Genomic DNA, 4,691 nt, shown 5'->3' with positions numbered 1-4,691 from the left:
GGGGCGCAGGCACTTTTCGTTTACTTACCATAAGGCGGATCTCCTCAAGCCTTAAGCAACTAGCGCAGGCTCTCGGCAGCACTTTGAAAATTTTTCAGCCGAAATCTCGAACGTCTGGTAATCCCAAGGGGGGACTTTGAAATTTTTTCTGCACTCATGGTCATCCGACAGAGGGACTTTGAAAATTTTCCTGCACTCATGGTCATCCTACGAGGACACTTTGAAAATAAACACGACACTCTGGTCATCCTGTGGAGAGAGGACAAGAGGGTGGATCACGGTGGGACTGCCGTGACCCTAAGCTACTATTGAGGCATCAACCTGGGATGAGCTGGGGTCTGACATCCCCCTGTTGCCATGGAGGTCTAAAGGATGACCATTAGTTGTGGTTCTCGCCCCGGGACTTGGGTCAGAGTACAGCCGAAGTGGAGCACTTGTGTCGGACTAGGGAGGCTGTGCCGTGCCCCCTGGAGGTCTAAAGGATGACCAGTAGTTGTGGTTCTCGCCCCGGGACTTGGGTCAGAGTATAGCCCAAGTGGAGCACTTGTGTCGGCCTAGGGAGGCTGTGCCGGGCCCCCTGGAGGTCTAAAGGATGACCATGAGGTCAAAAGGATGACCAGTAGTTGTGGTTCTCGCCCCGGGACTTGGGTCAGAGTATAGCCCAAGTGGAGCACTTGTGTCGGACTAGGGAGGCTGTGCCGTGCCCCCTGGAGGTCTAAAGGATGACCAGTAGTTGTGGTTCTCGCCCCGGGACTTGGGTCAGAGTATAGCCCAAGTGGAGCACTTGTGTCGGACTAGGGAGGCTGTGCCGTGCCCCCTGGAGGTCTAAAGGATGACCAGTAGTTGTGGTTCTCGCCCCGGGACTTGGGTCATAGTATAGCCCAAGTGGAGCACTTGGGTCGGACTAGGGAGGCTGTGTCGTGCCCCCTGGAGGTCTAAAGGATGACCAGTAGTTGTGGTTCTCGCCCCGGGACTTGGGTCAGAGAATAGCCCAAGTGGGACACTTGTGTCGGACTAGGGAGGCTCTGCCGTGCCCCCTGGAGGTCTAAAGGATGACCAGTAGTTGTGGTTCTCGCCCCGGGACTTGGGTCAGAGTATAGCCCAAGTGGAGCACTTGTGTCGGACTAGGGAGGCTGTGCCGTGCCCCCTGGAGGTCTAAAGGATGACCATTAGTTGTGGTTCTCGCCCCGGGACTTGGGTCAGAGTACAGCCCAAGTGGAGCACTTGCGTCGGACTAGGGAGGCTGTGCCGGGCCCCCTGGAGGTCTAAAGGATGACCAGTAGTTGTGGTTCTCGCCCCGGGCCGTGGGTCTGAGTATGGCCCAAGTGGGACACTTGTGTCGGACTAGGGAGGCTCTGCCGTGCCCCCTTGAGGTCTAAAGGATGACCAGTAGTTGTGGTTCTCGCCCCGGGACTTGGGTCATAGTATAGCCCAAGTGGGACACTTGTGTCGGACTAGGGAGGCTCTGCCGTGCCCCCTTGAGGTCTAAAGGATGACCATGAGGTCAAAAGGATGACCAGTAGTTGTGGTTCTCGCCCCGGGACTTGGGTCAGAGTATGGCCCAAGTGGTGCACATGTGTCGGTCTAGGGAGGCTGTGCCGTGCCCCCTGGAGGTCTAAAGGATGACCAGTAGTTGTGGTTCTCGCCCCGGGACTTGGGTCAGAGTATAGCCCAAGTGGAGCACTTGTGTCGGCCTAGGGAGGCTCTGCCGTGCCCCCTGGAGGTCTAAAGGATGACCAGTAGTTGTGGTTCTCACCCCGGGTCGTGGGTCCGAGTCTGGCCCGAGTAGAGCACTTTGGTCGGCTACCGGGGGGTGTGCCGTGCCCCCTGGAGGTCTAAAGGATGACCAGTAGTTGTGGTTCTCGCCCCGGGACTTGGGTCAGAGTATAGCCCAAGTGGAGCACTTGTGTCGGCCTAGGGAGGCTGTGCCGGGCCCCCTGGAGATCTAAAGGATGACCATGAGGTCAAAAGGATGACCAGTAGTTGTGGTTCTCGCCCCGGGACTTGGGTCAGAGTATAGCCCAAGTGGAGCACTTGTGTCGGCCTAGGGAGGCTGTGCCGGGCCCCCTGGAGGTCTAAAGGATGACCAGTAGTTGTGGTTCTCGCACCGGGACTTGGGTCAGAGTACAGCCCAAGTGGAGCACTTGTGTCGGTCTAGGGAGGCTGTGCCGGGCCCCCTGGAGGTCTAAAGGATGACCATGAGGTCAAAAGGATGACCAGTAGTTGTGGTTCTCGCCCCGGGACTTGGGTCAGAGTATAGCCCAAGTGGAGCACTTGTGTCGGACTAGGGAGGCTGTGCCGTGCCCCCTGGAGGTCTAAAGGATGACCAGTAGTTGTGGTTCTCGCCCCGGGACTTGGGTCAGAGTATAGCCCAAGTGGAGCACTTGTGTCGGCCTAGGGAGGCTGTGCCGGGCCCCCTGGAGGTCTAAAGGATGACCATGAGGTCAAAAGGATGACCAGTAGTTGTGGTTCTCGCCCCGGGACTTGGGTCAGAGTATAGCCCAAGTGGAGCACTTGTGTCGGACTAGGGAGGCTGTGCCGTGCCCCCTGGAGGTCTAAAGGATGACCAGTAGTTGTGGTTCTCGCCCCGGGACTTGGGTCAGAGTATAGCCCAAGTGGAGCACTTGTGTCGGACTAGGGAGGCTGTGCCGTGCCCCCTGGAGGTCTAAAGGATGACCAGTAGTTGTGGTTCTCGCCCCGGGACTTGGGTCATAGTATAGCCCAAGTGGAGCACTTGGGTCGGACTAGGGAGGCTGTGTCGTGCCCCCTGGAGGTCTAAAGGATGACCAGTAGTTGTGGTTCTCGCCCCGGGACTTGGGTCAGAGAATAGCCCAAGTGGGACACTTGTGTCGGACTAGGGAGGCTCTGCCGTGCCCCCTGGAGGTCTAAAGGATGACCAGTAGTTGTGGTTCTCGCCCCGGGACTTGGGTCAGAGTATAGCCCAAGTGGAGCACTTGTGTCGGACTAGGGAGGCTGTGCCGTGCCCCCTGGAGGTCTAAAGGATGACCATTAGTTGTGGTTCTCGCCCCGGGACTTGGGTCAGAGTACAGCCCAAGTGGAGCACTTGCGTCGGACTAGGGAGGCTGTGCCGGGCCCCCTGGAGGTCTAAAGGATGACCAGTAGTTGTGGTTCTCGCCCCGGGCCGTGGGTCTGAGTATGGCCCAAGTGGGACACTTGTGTCGGACTAGGGAGGCTCTGCCGTGCCCCCTTGAGGTCTAAAGGATGACCAGTAGTTGTGGTTCTCGCCCCGGGACTTGGGTCATAGTATAGCCCAAGTGGGACACTTGTGTCGGACTAGGGAGGCTCTGCCGTGCCCCCTTGAGGTCTAAAGGATGACCATGAGGTCAAAAGGATGACCAGTAGTTGTGGTTCTCGCCCCGGGACTTGGGTCAGAGTATGGCCCAAGTGGTGCACTTGTGTCGGTCTAGGTAGGCTGTGCCGGTCCCCCTGGAGGTCTAAAGGATGACCAGTAGTTGTGGTTCTCGCCCCGGGACTTGGGTCAGAGTATAGCCCAAGTGGAGCACTTGTGTCGGACTAGGGAGGCTGTGCCGGGCCCCCTGGAGGTCTAAAGGATGACCAGTAGTTGTGGTTCTCACCCCGGGTCGTGGGTCCGAGTCTGGCCCGAGTAGAGCACTTTGGTCGGCTACCGGGGGGTGTGCCGTGCCCCCTGGAGGTCTAAAGGATGACCAGTAGTTGTGGTTCTCGCCCCGGGACTTGGGTCAGAGTATAGCCCAAGTGGAGCACTTGTGTCGGCCTAGGGAGGCTGTGCCGGGCCCCCTGGAGATCTAAAGGATGACCATGAGGTCAAAAGGATGACCAGTAGTTGTGGTTCTCGCCCCGGGACTTGGGTCAGAGTATAGCCCAAGTGGAGCACTTGTGTCGGCCTAGGGAGGCTGTGCCGGGCCCCCTGGAGGTCTAAAGGATGACCAGTAGTTGTGGTTCTCGCACCGGGACTTGGGTCAGAGTACAGCCCAAGTGGAGCACTTGTGTCGGTCTAGGGAGGCTGTGCCGGGCCCCCTGGAGGTCTAAAGGATGACCAGTAGTTGTGGTTCTCGCCCCGGGCCGTGGGTCTGAGTATGGCCCAAGTGGGGCACTTGCGTCGGACTGGGGAGGCTCTGCCGCGCCCCCTGGAGGTCAAAAGGATGACCAGTAGTTGTGGTTCTCACCCCGGGTCGTGGGTCCGAGTCTGGCCCGAGTAGAGCACTTTGGTCGGCTACCGGGGGGTGTGCCGTGCCCCCTGGAGCCATGGGAGTGAGCTCCAGCAGACTGGTATTTTTCGGAGAACCAGGCCCACACTCCTCAGACTTTGTGCCCAGGGACAGGCCACCAAAATCGGCCGCGGCTCGTGCACTTTGCCCCTGCGTTTCTCCCAGAACCAGAGCCGGAAAAATCCCAAAATTGATGCCCAGAGATAGTCGACTCTGCCTGGAATAGATTGCCACCCAAACCCGCCAACTCACGCTGGTTTTCCGATGGCCTCACCTACTAACCCGAGCATGGTCATCGCTCGCACCTTCCAAAACCTCCAGGGGCGCAGGCACTTTTCATTTACTGGCCATAAGGCCGACCGCCTTAAGCGTTAAGCGATAAGCGAAAGGCTTAGTTTGGACTTAGTTTTTGGAGCGACGAGGTCGCCGTTTTGTCAATTCTGAACCGATTTTCACGCGGTTTTCGACTGCCTGCGCCTGGGG

The sequence above is a fragment of the Nothobranchius furzeri genome, unplaced genomic scaffold, assembly GCF_043380555.1.
Source record: "Nothobranchius furzeri strain GRZ-AD unplaced genomic scaffold, NfurGRZ-RIMD1 Scf142, whole genome shotgun sequence".
NCBI lineage: Eukaryota > Metazoa > Chordata > Actinopteri > Cyprinodontiformes > Nothobranchiidae > Nothobranchius > Nothobranchius furzeri.
Note: the sequence above shows the minus strand (reverse complement) of the source record.